Source organism: Argiope bruennichi, chromosome 9 (assembly GCF_947563725.1).
Source record: "Argiope bruennichi chromosome 9, qqArgBrue1.1, whole genome shotgun sequence".
Lineage (NCBI taxonomy): Eukaryota > Metazoa > Arthropoda > Arachnida > Araneae > Araneidae > Argiope > Argiope bruennichi.
Genome location: NC_079159.1, coordinates 15472742 through 15490055, shown reverse-complemented (window position 1 = coordinate 15490055; position 17314 = coordinate 15472742). Strand labels below are relative to the sequence as shown.

The 17314-nt window shown below is 26.8% G+C and overlaps 1 protein-coding gene across 1 annotated transcript in view; it reads left to right on the top strand.

Moving 5' to 3' along the window:
- The window catches only part of LOC129984733 (diacylglycerol kinase 1-like), a 618611-nt gene that overhangs the window by 153624 nt on the left and 447673 nt on the right, over positions 1-17314 (top strand). The window contains exon 3 of the mRNA XM_056094680.1: positions 5853-5921. The gene's annotated coding sequence lies outside the window, so the exon portion shown is untranslated. The remainder of the gene's footprint in view (positions 1-5852; positions 5922-17314) is intronic.

The window sequence follows — 17314 nt, the reverse complement described above, 5'->3', positions numbered from 1 at the left end:
CACTGACTTTCTGTAAACAAAAAAAATAAAAATAAACTCCCAACCAAGATTTATTGGAAATTTATCGCAATCGGTAACTACTGTTATATATCTGTTGCCAAAGGCAAAAAAAAAATGTTAATAAAAGTATAAGATTTAGATCAAGATATATGGTATTAAAGACAGATTTCCGTTCAACAGAGAAAATATAACTTTGCTAAAGCATGCTTTTAAAATTCAGATATTGAGTGAATCTACTACTTCGTAAGAAAAATGAGCAGACGACATTTCTTTAATTATTGCTTGGTAAAATAATAAAATAGATCTAAAAATCGAAAAAATTGAAAAAGAAATAGAATTGTGAATATATGAAGCAAAATAATATTTATAACTATTAATTATTTTTACATGTATAATAATACATTCAAATACAAAGTTAAAGAAAAATTAGCAGCCTGCACTATAAAATTTATTCTATTATTTTCTTTGGAATAAATTAAAAAAAAGTCACAAACAAAATTTAAAGGAGCTTTGAAATAACCGAACTTTAAAACATCATAGAATCATATATTTAAGCTTGATTCTTCAGTCTTTTTTTTCCATCTGTTTCATTGTACGGAGATAAAATTGATACGATGGTAAAGAATATTTTTTGGACATTAAATCGAATAAAATTCCTTTTGTAATCCTTTGTTTCGCTTAAAAGATCTTTTAGGAGTGATATTTCCGGAAGTTATCGTTGGAAAACAGAAATAATTCATCTTATTCTTAATTAATTAAATTTCTTTCTGTTTAAAGAAATAAAAATATACACATTCCAACCTTCTGTAGCAGAGATTTTTCTCAATCTTCCGATCAATATGAAATTGTCAACATAGCAAATATTATTCAATAAGAATAATTAAAAAGAAATAAATTGGAATTGGAACAAAAAGATGAGTTCAAAACAAAGTGTCGCCATGATATTTAAAAAAAATAATAATGTGTAAATAATTTTAAAAATGAAAGTCGCATTTTATGGGGGAAAAAAGGATCAGTAAAAATAATGCTCCGCCAGTTGGATCGTAACAAGTGCAAGAAACGAGAGCTTATTCAATATATATATTTGAAAATAATCAAATCGAAATCCATAAAAATTTACATAAAACCGACATTACGCGATCTGCCACACTGACTTCTTTAACCCTTCTGAATTTGCCCTTCAAAATTCGCAGGTTTATAAACCCGTCTCACCTAGCGATGTTGCAGCTGTTCCTCGCTAAGCACCAGAAGATAACAGTTTCCACATCTGCCGCGTACTGTAGAAACCGAAAGCAAAGAAAAAAAATAACAAAAAAAATGGAATAAAAAAATGAACACAACCCTCTTCAGTGACGAAGTGACCTATATTTAGACTAAAGACTTTCTCTTTTTATTTATTATTATTTTTAGAGGGATACAAGTTGACAGGATTGCTTACGCTATCTTTCTAGCCGTTCTATCATATGCTGTCCCCACTTCCCATCCTTCGACGAGGTTTTTAGTATAGTTTTCATTTTTATCCCCCCCTTCTACTTATTCGACTTGCGTCGATCCGTTACATACGGTTGCTAGGCAACGAGATGCGTCACGAGGCGTCAAGGTTTCGAATCCCCTTCCCACGTGATAATAACACAATGAAATCTTCATATAAAAGACATTTTAAAGCTGTTGCAATTACTATTACAGTTTAATTCTTTGATATGTCATTCGTTCTTATATTGTTTTCATTAAGATATCGTTTTACTTTAAAACTGTTTCAATCAATACCACTTTAATTTTTTAAATATTATAATTTTGAAGATAATGCTAAAAAAGTCGAAAGAAAAACTGAAAAATGTAAAGACAATTTCCAGTAACATATACTTAAAATAAAAGGTAAATTTTATATCTGTTTGTTTTCTATTTGTGGTAATAAAATTATCTAAAACACATCTATGTATGCAATAAATTATATGTGGTAAGTCAACTGCAATAAAATTTAAGAAAGATCTGCAAATAATTTTTCGAAAAACATCATTATAAAAAAAATGCAATTAAAGTTTTTGGAATGTCTTTTAGTCGCCATTTTTTTCCCTCAAATATTTTTAAATACTTGATTTTTAAAAAGAAAAAGATTTTTAAAGAAAGTCGAGGTCCATTGGGAGTGCGACGCTTAAACATATTTCCGAAAATAACATTTTAATAATATAATTAAATTTACAATGATTAAATTAACACCCAAAATCAAACGTCATGGCATTCGAGACTAACAAAATAGTTTTCAAAAACAGATTATTGATATTTTTTTTTAAAAAAATCCTTAAAATGAAAAAAAAAAAAATAGTTTATCTTTTCGGTTTCTATCTTATGTAATAAAATTATCTAGATTAACATGTACTTATTAATAGAAATTTTATTCGTTATAGAAACTACGATAAAATTAAAGAAATATACAGTGGTGAAATAGTTATTTTTACCATCAGACAGTTAGCCTATATGTATTTTAAATTTATTTTAAGGATCAATGCTGGGAAAAATACGCTTGCATCCTTACACCCAATTTAAATACCCCTGAACCTTATTTTAAAAGGTTCATATTTTATTACATGACTATATTTTGCTCCACCGTCATCAAAAGCTAATTAAAAACAATCTATACTTAGATTAAAAGTGCTTTTATTTCTTTCACAAATTTCTATAGTTCTCCTACGCATAGAATAACTGTCATTCAGCTGTGATGCGGTTTTTCACAGTTTTCTACATACTATCCACCCTTGGCGACCAGCTTGCTCTGTTGATTTTTTTAGGTAATTAAACGATAAATATGGATTGCATTTTTTAATATTTCAGTTTATTTGATAAGATTTAAAATTAGGAGTTAAAATGAATCATTCTGCAACAAATTATTAAAAAGTGTATATATTATGAAATAAAAGTGGAAGTAAAAATCGTATTTCAGAATTAATGATAATATTTTTTTATAATTTTAACATTAATAAAAGAACGCGAATGAATATTTTGATGGATGAGTTTGAATTTCATAACATTAAAAAAGCAAATGAAGTGAGCAATACCCTAAAAAAGCTTTTATCAAACCAAACAAAACATTAAAAGCATCGTAACACTACGAATTAAACTTGAATAATTTATTAAAAATAAAGAAAAAACTGCAGAGAAATAAAATCACCACCATTAATATATATATATATATATATATATATATATATATATATATATATATATATATATATATATATATATATATATATATATATATATATATATATATATATATATATATATATATATATATATATATATATATATATGTTACCGTTAAAGTATATAATGCAGTTATTTCATAGAATACCTAGTTATTCCATGAAATAACTGATCGTGTCCGTTAAAGTGTGTAATATGTTATTAATTTGACACTTTAACTAGTTATTCTATGAAATAACTAGGTATTCTATAAATTAACTAATGAGAGACAGTTAAAGTGTAAAATAAACAATTTATCGAAAATGAAATTAAACTAATGATAGACAATTAAAATGAAAAAGAAGCAATTTATCTAATTTATGCAGCTTATAAATGGTATTAATGGAAACGTACCATAAAATCATTTGTTACAACAAGGATTACTAAAATGACACTTGGAATTACAAAGAACATTATTTCTATAACAAAAACATTTTTTATTTCTAAAACAAATAAACAAAAACATAAATGCAATAGTGGTGGAAGGTAAATGTATTTGTCGTGCGAGATATATGGTATAGATTATTTTACACTTTAACGGGCTGCAGATCGTTATTCTATGAAATAACTAGTTAAACCATGAAATACAAGAGAGTTTTACACTTTAACGGACACGATCAGTTATTTCATGGAATAACTAGGTATTCTATAAAATAACGGATTTCATACTTTAACGGTAACATATATATATATATATATATATATATATATATATATATATATATATATATATATATATATATATATATATATATATATATATTTGAGTTTTGACTGGTTCAGAGGTGATCGTTCTCTGATTCAGGTCTAAATTACGATCTGTGGATGAGCGAATGAAATGTATGAATGAAGTCCGCCCCATAAAAAGGGTTGTGACGCGTGAGTAGCTAAGTCATACTCTTGACCATAGTTGGCGCTACCGATAAAATAAGAGACACTCACTCGGCTTAAATCGCTGACAGATCCTGCGAAATAAAAACTGATTAATAAATAATACTTCATAGTTATAATGAAAGGGAGCAATTTGTTTTTATAGTAATTTTAAAGTGAGAAAAGTATACGATTAAATACTTTGTAAGTATTAATCTGTAATCAGCACAATCTGTCATAAAAACTTTGTTATGGTTCATATAATAAATTCATTTTTAAAAAAAATATTAAAATCGAAGAAAAAAATGTAGGGAAATAAAGTTACTATCGTTGAAAAGTTCAAGTTTGTGTGTTTTTGTAAGATTGTTTAATTTGTAGTAATTACATTTAAGATTTTAAGAATTTCTAAGATTAATCTTTTTAGATTTCAGATTTTAGGATTGTTTAAAAACGCGAGTTTTTAGATTGTATAAATATCATTTTTTTGAAAGATAATATTTTCAGGAGATGCGGCGTTAAAACCTCAAACCTTATTTACCTTTTAATTCATTTTTGGACTTTCAAAAGTTGGCAGTGACATGTTTCTTGTCTTGAATAATGCATGTGCGAAATTACATCAAGATCGGACAAAAATCGTTGATTTATATTAAACGCAAACAAATATCTAGTATACAAATAGATTATGATATGATTTTACTATAATTCTAAAGACATCTTTCCACAAAATCTTTTTTTTTATTGTATAAAAGCTTACATCTATGGAGTTTAAAATGTTAATTTGCAATTTTTATACAATTTAACATTTGAATAATTATATCGCGGCCCCTCAGAAGATGATGGTATAAAGCATCATGAGATATCAAACTTTAATAAGTTAGGAGATTTGCCAACAGATTCGCATTTATTATTATCACGTGAGAACATATGGTTAGGGGATTTGGAAGCTCGAAATCGCGTAGGCAATGAAAAAAAAGTAAATGGCACTTTTCATCATCATCTTTTAATCGCATATATTTTTTTACCTGCTTTTACCAGTATTGCATTATTATTATGTATGCTTCTTTGAAAGCAGATGCGTTTTTAAAAGGTTGACCTGCTTTTATCAGTATTGCTTTATTATTACGTACGCTTCTTTGACAGCAGATGCGTTTTTAAAAAGGCTGGCGTAGAACTATGACATCAAAGCTGTCATTTCATCTCAAAATCGGTCGAGCTCCAAAACTTTGTTTGCCAACTAGAAAAATTGAAAATGAAAGTTTAAAAAAATTATACATATACATATATATATAGAGAGAGAGAGGGGAGAGAGACCGATCGAGAAATCTCGTGATTGTTTCAAACAGGGTAAACTCGTTAATGACTTAAATTAATTAAGACGAATAATGACTGAAAAAATAATAATGTTTTCACATGATAACTTGAAATATGTGATTGCAGATTTCATTTTTATTTTTATACAGTTTTTTTTTCACATTTTCCCTATAATATTCCCTATATTTCTTCCTGAAATTTTCTTTATTATAAATCTGCTTTTATCTTTACGATGTACTTTATCTCCGTTTCCTGTATTGGTCTACATTGAGACAAAGGTCACACTCTCTTGAAAAAGCCATAGCATTGCGGCTCTTCCCCCCCCCTTCCCACACACATTAATCAAAGATTCAAGATGCAAATAAATTGTAACATATGTGCAATGTTTGTTTTCCTTTGTAAATAATGTTTTTTTTTCATTGATATTACAGGAAATGACCTTGTATCCAGAACCTTAACGACCTTGCACATCTGCTCTGATTTTAACCTGTCAAAGTCAGGTAAGAATTTTACAGTCATTCTTAAAAACCAAAGAAAGTGGCTTTCCTGAAGCTTTCTAACACACTCTCCAATAAAGTACTTATCATCCTTCCTCCGCATAAAGTTGAAGACCTTGATTAAGGCCGCGAATACTTATTCAGCAACTTATTGGTGAACAATAATTACAAAATATAGATCTTTGGCGTGAATTTAATATTTTTGCTGAATATATTGCGAGAGGAGGTATTTTGACATCTTTTTCGCCAACTTATTGGAGCCAAATTTTGTACAAAACTACAGTTAAAGTCACAAGATATTATGCAAAATTCCATTGTTTTAAATCATTGCGTTTACATACATGCGAAAGTACAGACCGATAGACAGCTACCCGTTTGACGTATTTGGCTCAAAATTTCATATGTATCTATATTACTATGATAAACTGGTGTATCAAATTTTGTCTACCTAATACTTTGTATTTTGTTGTTATGTCGAGTTCACTGTACTTGAACAGCTAGACAGAAATACTTTATGTGAAGGAATTTGATAGAAACCTATAAATGCTATTATAATTCCATATATCAAATTTCACTTGTCTAGCTCAAAGTGTTTTTCAGTTATTGTGTATACAGGCAGACAGACATACAGCCAAAAATGTGTTTTTCGGACTTTAAAACGTGAAGATGTGTCAAAATCTCGAATTCGAAGTAAAAATATAGAGTATATATTTTAAAGTTTTTTAACTGTTAGTTTTTTTGAGCTTTTGCGATTAATTATTTATGTTGTTTAAAATAATTTTCTTTTCATAATATCAATTTAAATAGTTGTAACAAAATGTTGATTTTCATAGTGGTATGAATTCATTTCATGAAATCAATTTCTAAAACAACTGAATTCATTAAAATTGTTTTTAATCTATTAATGTGATAGTGCACAATGCTTGTAATTTAAATCATAAACATTTTAAAATATTCACAATCCTTTCCGTTTTCATAACAAAAGGAGTTTCTTTATATGAGGGCAAATTTAATTATATTTAAGTTCTATTTTTTTTTATTCATTTTTGAATTTTTTTTAAAAAAACCTGCAAAAACATGACTCAGAGTACTTTGTATTTGTAGTAAAAATTTAATTTGTTTATCTGTTTATTCTGACATTTTAATTTTTTTTATATATTTCTTTCGCAGCAATTACCTTTGATGTTTGCTGATTCTTTTTAGTCGCTTGTTCTAAAGCAAAATATTCTGACAAAACGAAAGTTCAAAAATACTGTTTCATTGTCTCTAATTTTTAGCTAAACATTTTATATTAGTAGCAGAAAATAATAATAATGAATACTATAAAAGCTATATTTAACTATTTCTAAAAATAATGAATGCAAGTCTATGTTTTTAAACTTAAGGTATATGACCGCATTATTTTTGCATAGAATTTTGAAATTTCGTCTAAAAAGGATTAAAAAAAACACATGTAGAACAAAAAAGTAGTTAAAAGCTATTTTTTAAAAATAAAATGAAATATGTTTAGCTAAAAGGAGATGTAAAGCAGAAATCTTCTCAGACATTTGTAAAATAATTTATTCAAAATCTTGCATTCAACATTATAGATATATTACCAATTCCTGAAATAAGCATATATTTATTCATTTTTTTAAATTTTGTTTTTAAACTGTTGAAGCATACGAAAATTTAAATTTCTTCCCCTTTGTTAAGCATTAAAATCATTGTAAAATCTACTGAAATGAACTGATTGCTTATTCTGGATTGCAACATGTTGAAAAATTATAGAACTAAGTTTGTATTTAAAAGATAGGCATTAGATTTAAATTTATGAGATTTATAAAGAATATTGTAACAAAGTATATTTTGTGAAAGTGGTATTTAAAGATATAAAACAGCATTAAAACATAAATTATGCCAATATAAAAATCAATGTGATTTCCCAAATAATGAATTTAGAACAAAATTCAAACAATTTTATATTAAAATAAAAAATAAATATTGATTATAAAAACTTAAATGTAACAACTGAATATAAAATAAAATTATTGAATCTAACAATTTTATTTAAAAAATAAAATTATTGAATATAACAATTTTATTTAAAAAATAAAATTATTGAATATAACAATTTTATTTAAAAAATAAAATTATTGAATATAACAATTTTATTATTGAATATAACAATTTTATTCAAAAAATAAAATTATGTAATATAACAATTTTATTTAAAAAATAAAATTATTGAATATAACAATTTTATTTAAGAAAATAAAATTATTGAATATAACAATTTTATTTAAAAAATAAAATTATTGAATACAACAATTTTATTTAAGAAAATAAAATTATTGAATATAACAATTTTATTTAAAAAATAATATTATTAAATATAACAATTTTATTTAAAAAATAAAATTATTGAATATAACAATTTTATTTAACAAATAAAATTATTGAATCTAACAATTTTATTTAAGAAAATAAAATTATTGAATATAACAATTTTATTTAAAAAATAAAATTATTGAATGTAATAATATTATTTAAAAAATAAAATTATTAAATATAATAATTTAACTAAAAAACATAAAATTATTAGATATTTTCATCAAAAAGCGACATTTCTATTTAATTTTATCTGGAAAGAAAAGTCATATTATTACTGAATTCAATACTTACACATTTTAAAGCAATAATTGCCATCTAATCATATATTATATTATTTGGTAAAAATATATAATATACGATTCTATAAAAATAAATAATAAAATTAAAATCTCAAAAGATTTTAATTTTAATGTTTATTTTTCAGGTACATATCTTTTTTTTTCATCACTTTATTGGAACAGCCTTTCTCACTTAAAACTGCATTTTTGATGGTGGCCTCATTGGTTTTACACTATGATAATGTAGTGTATAATATTTGAGCTCTAGAAATATATTAGGTTTTTTGATATTTAATGAAAGAGTTTTAAGACAGATTGGCAATTTTCAGTTTTAAAAAGTTTGAATGTTAGCTTATTTCCGAGAAAGCAAGAAAGTATTTAATGACTTTCAACAAATTATATTTTTGAAAAATGTATTTTCACCCATGCTATTAATCTGAACTAATAGTGTGTTTGGGAGGGAGGGGGGCAGCTCTCCACAGACTTGACCACTTGATTAAAATTGTTAACAATGGCATGATTTTAATTTGGAGGGTGCGAATGTGCACCTCGGTGTAATTTTGTTTCAAAGTTTTAATTAGAATTTTGATAAATTAGAAACTAAGCTCTATTTTGAGAAAACTCTGTGAAAAATATCATTGCACAAAGTAAATTCTACATCGATTCTAATATTAAAATTTTTAATGACATCAATTTAATAATAGCACGAATTTTTGCAATTTCTTTTTAATTATTTTTCTCCTACTGTTCAACAGTAGATTATAGTGTTGTTCTGCAATTAAAGATCAATCATCAAATATTTGTGATTTTCATCTCTTGTTGAAAGCAAGCGAAGAGTGATTCTTTTTCATTTCTGTGTACTTTACAAGACAAATAAAGAACTGAAGTTACAATACTGCGAAATTTAGGAAATAGATGAATCAGATATTTATATTTTTGACATTATGGGACTGTTTACATTAGAAAGATTCGTGTACACAATACACAGAGTAAGTATTAAAATAACACGACTTTAATGACAAATAATTTGGTGGTATCATAGACGTGATGTTCTATCTAAAAACTTTATCTGAATTATTAATATTACTGGCGAATCAGATGGTCGTTTTAGGTGATTATTTAAAAATAAATTTAGCACGCGAATGCCTATTGAATCTGTCTTACTCATACGATGAATGTGAAACGAAAGAAAACTTTTCTTTTGTTAAATAAAACTTACTAAGATTTTATTTAATTGATTTTTTTTTTATTCTAGCAATTTAATTTCCTTTTTTTCAAAATCTAATGTTATTTAGATCAAATTACAGTCTAGACGGAAAAATTAGGGTTAATTAAGGAAATGACCATTGATTGTTTTTGCAAAAATTAACAAATTTGATTATATCAGTCGTCTGTATAAATCATCAAAGTTCTCAGTTGGATATTATGGATAATAATTTGTATGAAACCAGATAATTTGAATTACTATCATATGTTATACTCACAATTTACTCCTAGAAATTTTTTTAAGGTAATGACGGACTTTGAAGTAAGTACAGAAACGACCAATCACGAAATTTTCTTTTGTATATTTTATCTCCAAATTATATGTTAAAATAGCTTTAATTTGCTTATATCAGTAATTGTAATAATTAAATAAAATGAATATATGATTTCTTAGAATTCAGTATAATTCGAGTGATTTTTACACAAAATTATTTTTATTAGATTTAAACATATTTGAATTTTTGAGGAAATTACTATAATACAAGTAAAGATTCTTGTTAAGCAGTAAATGAATTTGGGATGCATCCTTTGTTTCAAAATATTTTAGCTGATTAAAAGTTAACTGTAGTGTAGAAACGTATAGAATTTATATAAAATTTCAGAGCGTGCATGAAAATACTTCTGAAAAATTAACTGTTAAATGGAATTACAAAATAAGATTCTATTTTTTTCCTCATGTATTTTTATGTAATATAAAGGAAAAAAGAACAAATTAGAAATTATTTCATCAGAATATTTTTAAATTTTTGAGAATTACAATTAGTTTATGTATAGAAAAAAAGTTTGAAAAAGTATTTGATTTCTTTAAAATCTAATATGACTATATTAAAAATCTATAACTCAAAGAAAATAATTTGCGGAAATTTTTAATAGATTTCATTTTTCTTTTAAATGGCAGTTCGCCCTTAAAAATAAAGATTGGAGTTATTTGAAAAAAACATAGATCTAATTAGAAAATCAATTTTTCGAACTTCCAATGATTTAAACGGTTAAATGAATAAAATTCTCTTTTTTAAAAAAGATAACAAGAAGTATTTTGTTAACGCGAACGATGCAAGTTCAGTATAAATTTCTTTCCGAGACTTAAAATTCCTTAGAATATATAAATTCTTTTACACTTTTAGATGTTCCTTTAACAGAAATGCGAATGTGTATTCCACCATAAAACTAAGTGCTGAAACAATAAAATTTGATATCCCCACATTTAAACACTTGCAAAACAGCCTCACATACTTCTAACCTATTTCTCGGAAAACAAGAACAAATATTTAACTTAATAAAAGTTTCCAGTGCCTTACAGTTTGAATAAAGTTAAAAGTACAATAATACTAAAAGCAGCGCTTTTAGAAAATTCCATCTGCTGCATTTCTCACATTCTAAAACCTATTCTGCCTGCTTTCTTTTCTACATCGCCCACTATTCTTTTCTCTTTGAAGTAGAGCTGAAGAGTTGATTCATTAAGTTGGTCATAAAAAGTAATACCTTTTTCGAACAGAGAAGAATCATTTAGTATAGCAATTCACTCATCCGTTATGATTTAAATGTTACGAGCTTTTGCCAATTTTAATTTTAGTTCTTTAATGTCTCTAAGAGTAGCTCATTGATTTCGATTTGCATTAAATATTCACTCGCAATTTATTTTGAATGCATGTTTTGCAATTTTTCATAGTAATTACAGCTTTTATGCAGTAAAATTTTATGCAAATTTATAGTAAGAAGTATAATTAGCTTCTTCATATAAATTGAAAAATATTTTTTCAGTTGTTTTTATTTTTGGAGGAAATAAATTATTCCGTTTCATTTAATCGTTTGGTATTCAATTTGATATAGTTTTCAAATTAAACGCCAAACGATCTATTTTTTATTGATAAATAAAATCTTTCATCTTTTTTTTTATCGATAGATAAAAGTGATGAAATATAAGTAATAATGACATATAAATGATAAATCTTTTTTTATTGATAAATAAAAAATTGCTGCACTTTCCCTCTGTTTCTTTAAAATAGTATTAATTAGAAGCACTCTGAAAAAGAAAATTTTATAATTGTTTACATTTTTTTGCATATTATAAACATATTTCTGAATACTTTTTATTAGTTTACATTATTTGTATAAGAAGCTATATTCTACTCGAAATAATTAAAAACAAATGCATACACTAACCTAAACTATATAATTATTCTTGTAACACTAGCAATTCTATTCCATTGCTCATATTTTTTACTCAATTTCTCAATTTTACTTATGATCGTTTAACTTCTATTTCATTCACCTATTTTAAATCTTCAGGAACCTCAACCACCAGGTTGAGTTCAAAATGTTTTGGGTGAGAAATCTCACTCAAAACTTTTTCGAGTTTTGAAAAGAGATTGGTTTTCTTCATAGCATTTAAAATTCGAGTTTTTTTAACCTTGTTCCAAATCGTGATAATTCATGGATCTTAACTTTTGACGTTTTACAGTGAATTCTTGTTTTATTTTACACTTTTTTTTATACTGGAACTGTTTAAAAATCCCTCTGGATGGCGCAGCTTGTCCTAAATTGGACCATGTGCTAATAAACCACACCATACCTATCTACCATACCTACCAGCAATTCAACAACTCAACCTTCTTCCAGTTCAAAACCCACAGACATCATTTAGGAGGAGAGTTGATATTAGCTTCTGCTATTAATTGACCGCGCATGGCAGTACCCTCAGCCTGATCCATAATCTGCACAGCGCTCTCTAAAGCTGCAAAATTATCGGATTGGTGGGAATTAAATTCGTTTTATTAAGTGAAAGTAAATTTTAGCTTTTCAATCCTCTTTAGTTTGAAAGTTTAATCTAGAAAGAAAAATTTACAAAATATATCTGAATTCTAAGTATACTTTTATCTGTAATATAAAATATGGAAGTAAGTAATATTGATATACGAAAATGCTGAACGTTTTTATTCTAAATAATTTAATCTTTAGATTATTTTAGCCTACGGATTTTTTTCCTGCGATGTCACTTTTCGATTTTTAAGTTATTTTACAAGACTATTTTTCTTCAATTACTTCAACACTTTATCGATCATTTCCGATAAAGTCCTGAAACACTTGTGCTACTATTCCTTGAAAATTACGACATTTGCTGTTTGCTGAATGGACCCTCTCATTGTGCGAATTGTTGTGTGATCAATTCTATTGCTCATATTCTTACTCAATGTCCCGATTTTACTCTTAATCACTTAACTCACTTTCATTCGTCTATTTTAAATATACAGAACATGGTGGGTGAGAAACCTCACTCAAAACGTTTTGACTTTTTAAAAGCAATTGGATTTCTTCATAGTATTTAGAATTTCAGTTATGTTAAACCTTGTGCCAAATCATGATAAATCATGAATCTTAACTTTTGACATTTTACAATGAATTCTTGTTTTGTTTTACACTGGAACTATTTAAAAATCCCTATGAATGGTGCAGCTTGTACTAAATTGGACCTTGTGCCAATAAACCGCACCATACCTACCTACCATCCTTGAAAAATCATGAAATCCGCACAATTATTCTCATTATTGAGATGACAAAACAAAAATGGCATGATAATCAAAATTTTTCATCCTCACAACAATCATCCAATCGATAGGGATGTAATCGACCTATTTAAATTTTATTATAACCCCGAAAAGAATAAACAACTGTATGTTTACAACAAGTAATTGTGATTAACTTATTAACATATATGAAGTGGCTAAATTGACTTACTAAATAATATCATGGAAGGATTCAATGCTATAAGTTCTTTTTTTTTTACAAGAATTCTTTTGCTGATGATGAGTTTCTGTCTTCTTCTGTAACTTTATACATGGTCCAGGCCTTATGCATGATTCAGCCATTGCAAGTTCGTCAATATGGATTTTGACTCAAAGTCTCGTCATTCTAAAAGACCGCGGAGCCCTGGTGGTAAGTTCTCGGCTTGTGAGCCATAGAGTTTCAGGTTCGTGACCCGATTCCGCCGAAGAATCGTCGTGTAAGGGGGTCTGTTGCAAGTTAAATCCGTCAGACCAAACGTCCCCCCGCTGGTGTGGTGCGGTGTGGAGAGGGGGTGCCAACTCAGGTCCTCGTCATCTGACCGCGGTTCAAAATGACGAGGTCCGTCCCAAAATAGCCCTAGTGTTGCTTTACAACGGGGCATTAATATAACTAAACTAAACTAAACCCGTCATTCTAAAAATACATTAACTTCCTCAATTATATCACTTGAAAGTGTGAGATATTTCCCTATGACTAGGCGAAGAATAAGAACAAGTAAAGAAAAAAAAAGTTAAATAAAATCAAACTAAATGTTAAATCAGAGTGCAACATAGACAATCTTGAAAAACTAGCCTTACGAGCACTGAAATAAAATCATAAGACAAAAAAAGATTTAGAAAGGGATTCAAGCATCACTTTGCTGCTGTATACACACATACACACACACACAGAAAAAAAGGGGTAAACAAAAGAGAAATTTGGAAAATACGGATAAATATTTTTTAAATTATAAAGTTTAGTAAAGATTTCTATTTTTATTTGTTAAATAGCAGGTATACAAAATATATTTTAAAAGGAACGAAAGTTTTAAAATTTATGTTTTACTCGAACTCTTGCAAAGAACTTATTTTTAACTATAAAAACTTGAAATTTAATTAAAAACAACAGTCTTATCATTTTATGTGAATACAATTATTTTTCTCATTTATGTTTCTATTAATAACGCATGCCGGCGTCCTGGCATAGGGGTAGCGTATCTTCTCCGTGATCTGGACGTCCCGGGTTCGAATCCCGGTTCGGGCATGGCTGTTCTTCATCTGTGTTCTATCTGTGAGGTGTGTTCATATGAGCTAGAAGTCAGACTTCTGCCCTCGGGTACTCAGGGGTCTTTACCCTCAGAAGCTCTGCACCCACTTTCCGTAGTAACGTGGACACGACGTCATCATCGTTTATAATATATGCGGGTTAAAAATACAACACTATGCTGTATAATTAATTGATCATCCTGAGATATTCTTTTAAAAAGAAAATAAAATGTTAAAATTAAAAATTTTTATCTTTTAAAATCTCTACTAATAAAATGAATGTACTAGTGTGTTGGTTTTTTTTTTTTTTTTTTTTCTTTTTCTTTTTTTTTCAGTCTAAGCCGTTTGATCAATCATACGTATAACCCTAGAAGGGTCTAAATACGTACACTGAAGAAATTTGTTTGAAATTTTAAATAGAATTTTTACTACTTAAAGAATAATATGAATTTCAGCCTTTTTCCTGCTATAACTTCCGAAAATATTTTCATACATAAATGAATTTTACACCGTTTCAAAATTTGATTGTCTCTTTAGAGATACTAAATTACTAGAAAAGTGAATTTTTCTTGAATTTTGGTAGTTTTTTTTTAAATATTTTTTTATCAAATTTACGACAATAGATTACATATTGTTGCCTTGAAATTCCAATCGAATTCATCAAATATTTAATTGCATGATTTTCTTCCAGTGTTGAAACTAAAGAAAAAGGATTCTGTTTAATGTCAATGTAATATGCAAAAGTGAAGTTAGAGTATCTCGAAATTTAGAAAATAAATCAACCAGTTATTTACGGTTCTTTTTAAACCTGCGATATTACGGAATTATCATCATTAGAAAGATTCATTTATACAATCAACAAAAGTAAGGCGATTAAAACGGCCATTCGATAATGTCAGACGAAGGTATATCTAAATGATTTATATTAAATCAAATAAAACCGATATTTCAGGCGACTTAACTGACTCCCTAAGTTGACTAACATGTAATAAACGATAAACTAAGCAAAATTAAGATCAGAATGCCAGTATTTCAGATACTTTCCTGTAGCATATAAAATACACAATTTTTCACCATTGCTTGATTCTGAAGTGAAACTTTAATAGTAAGAACAAAATGTTAAAAAGTGACTGATAATAAAGCATGCTCAACATAGAAAAATAAATTAAATCTTCGCATCTTATCTCTTCGTAATCTATACTTATAATAAAGCTCATTCTGTGTGTGTGTGTGTGTGTGTGTGTGTGTGTGTGTGTGTGTGTGTGTGTGTGTGTGTGTGTGTGTGTGTGTGTGTGTGTGTGTGTGTGTGTGTGTGTGTGTGTTTTGACTTACAGCTACCAAATTTGGCATTGTGTACCTTGGAGGTTGGGAATGGGCACCTCGGAGCGATTTTTTCGAATTTTAATTTATTAAAAATTAAGCGAAATTTTGGCGTTTTTCCGCTATAACTTTCGAAAATATTACAGAACAAAATTGATTTTCATCATATTGAACATTAAAAAAGTTAGCTGTTTAATGATACTGATGTTTTAACCAAAATATTTAATTTTTATTTTTAATGACTTTTTAGAAAAATAATTTAATCGCATTTTTTACCAAATTATCTCGCACAAAATAAAAATAAAATTTGATTTGCACGAGCACGTTACTCTTCAATGGGGAAAATTAGCTTTTATCAATGTATTGCCATCATAATGACAAAAGCTCAAATTAAAAAAATAAATTGACTATTATTGCAAATTAAACATATAAAGATGTAATTTTCAGCACGTGTCTGTATGATATCAAATATGATTATGATATTTTATAAAAAGTAACTGCAAACGAAAGATTTTTACGATCTTTTGCAATATCTATTTTTATTAATTCGATAAGTCAGCTTTATTTAGGGTAAACATGATTTAATACATATCCTTGCATCTCAAGGCCCAACGGCTAATTTATAAACCTTTAATAATAGAAATACATGTTTTAAAATGGTCTAAATGAAATAAATAATTATATTATATGTACAGTCTATAAATGCTTTAATAAATGACGAAAGTTTTACTTTATATAGATCCTTTTCTCTGTGAGTTATATTTAACAAAATATTCTTCAGATGCTACTATTTTAAATATAAAAGAGTAGCACTTCAATCAACTAAATCAGTATTAGTAGCAACAATAAAAACGATTTAAATGTCATTTTAAAAATGAAATACATTGCCAGAAAAGAATACATTGCCAGAAGTATTCTTTTAAATTTAATTAAAAATGGATAAAAATTATTCAGTAAAATTGGATATCATTAAAAAGATGATATACATATCCTTGAATTTTATCCCTGAATTTATTTGAATTTTAAAGGGATGTAAATATCATTATCTTAATAATATAATATTTTCGGAAATCGTCACTCAAAAACGTCAGTATTCTAAATAATTAAATATTATTTAGAATATAAATAATATTTAAATATTTATATTGATTATTATAAATAATAATTAATTAAATATTATTTATAATAAATATATTAGATATATATATTTATTAAAGTTTTAAATAATTAATATTCTAAGTAAAATTGTAAAAAGTCTCTCCAAATTATATATTTTAACGCTGCAAATTACATATGCCGAACTTAGTAGCTCTACGTTAAACGGCCTACCTGATCTACTGAAATCAAAATA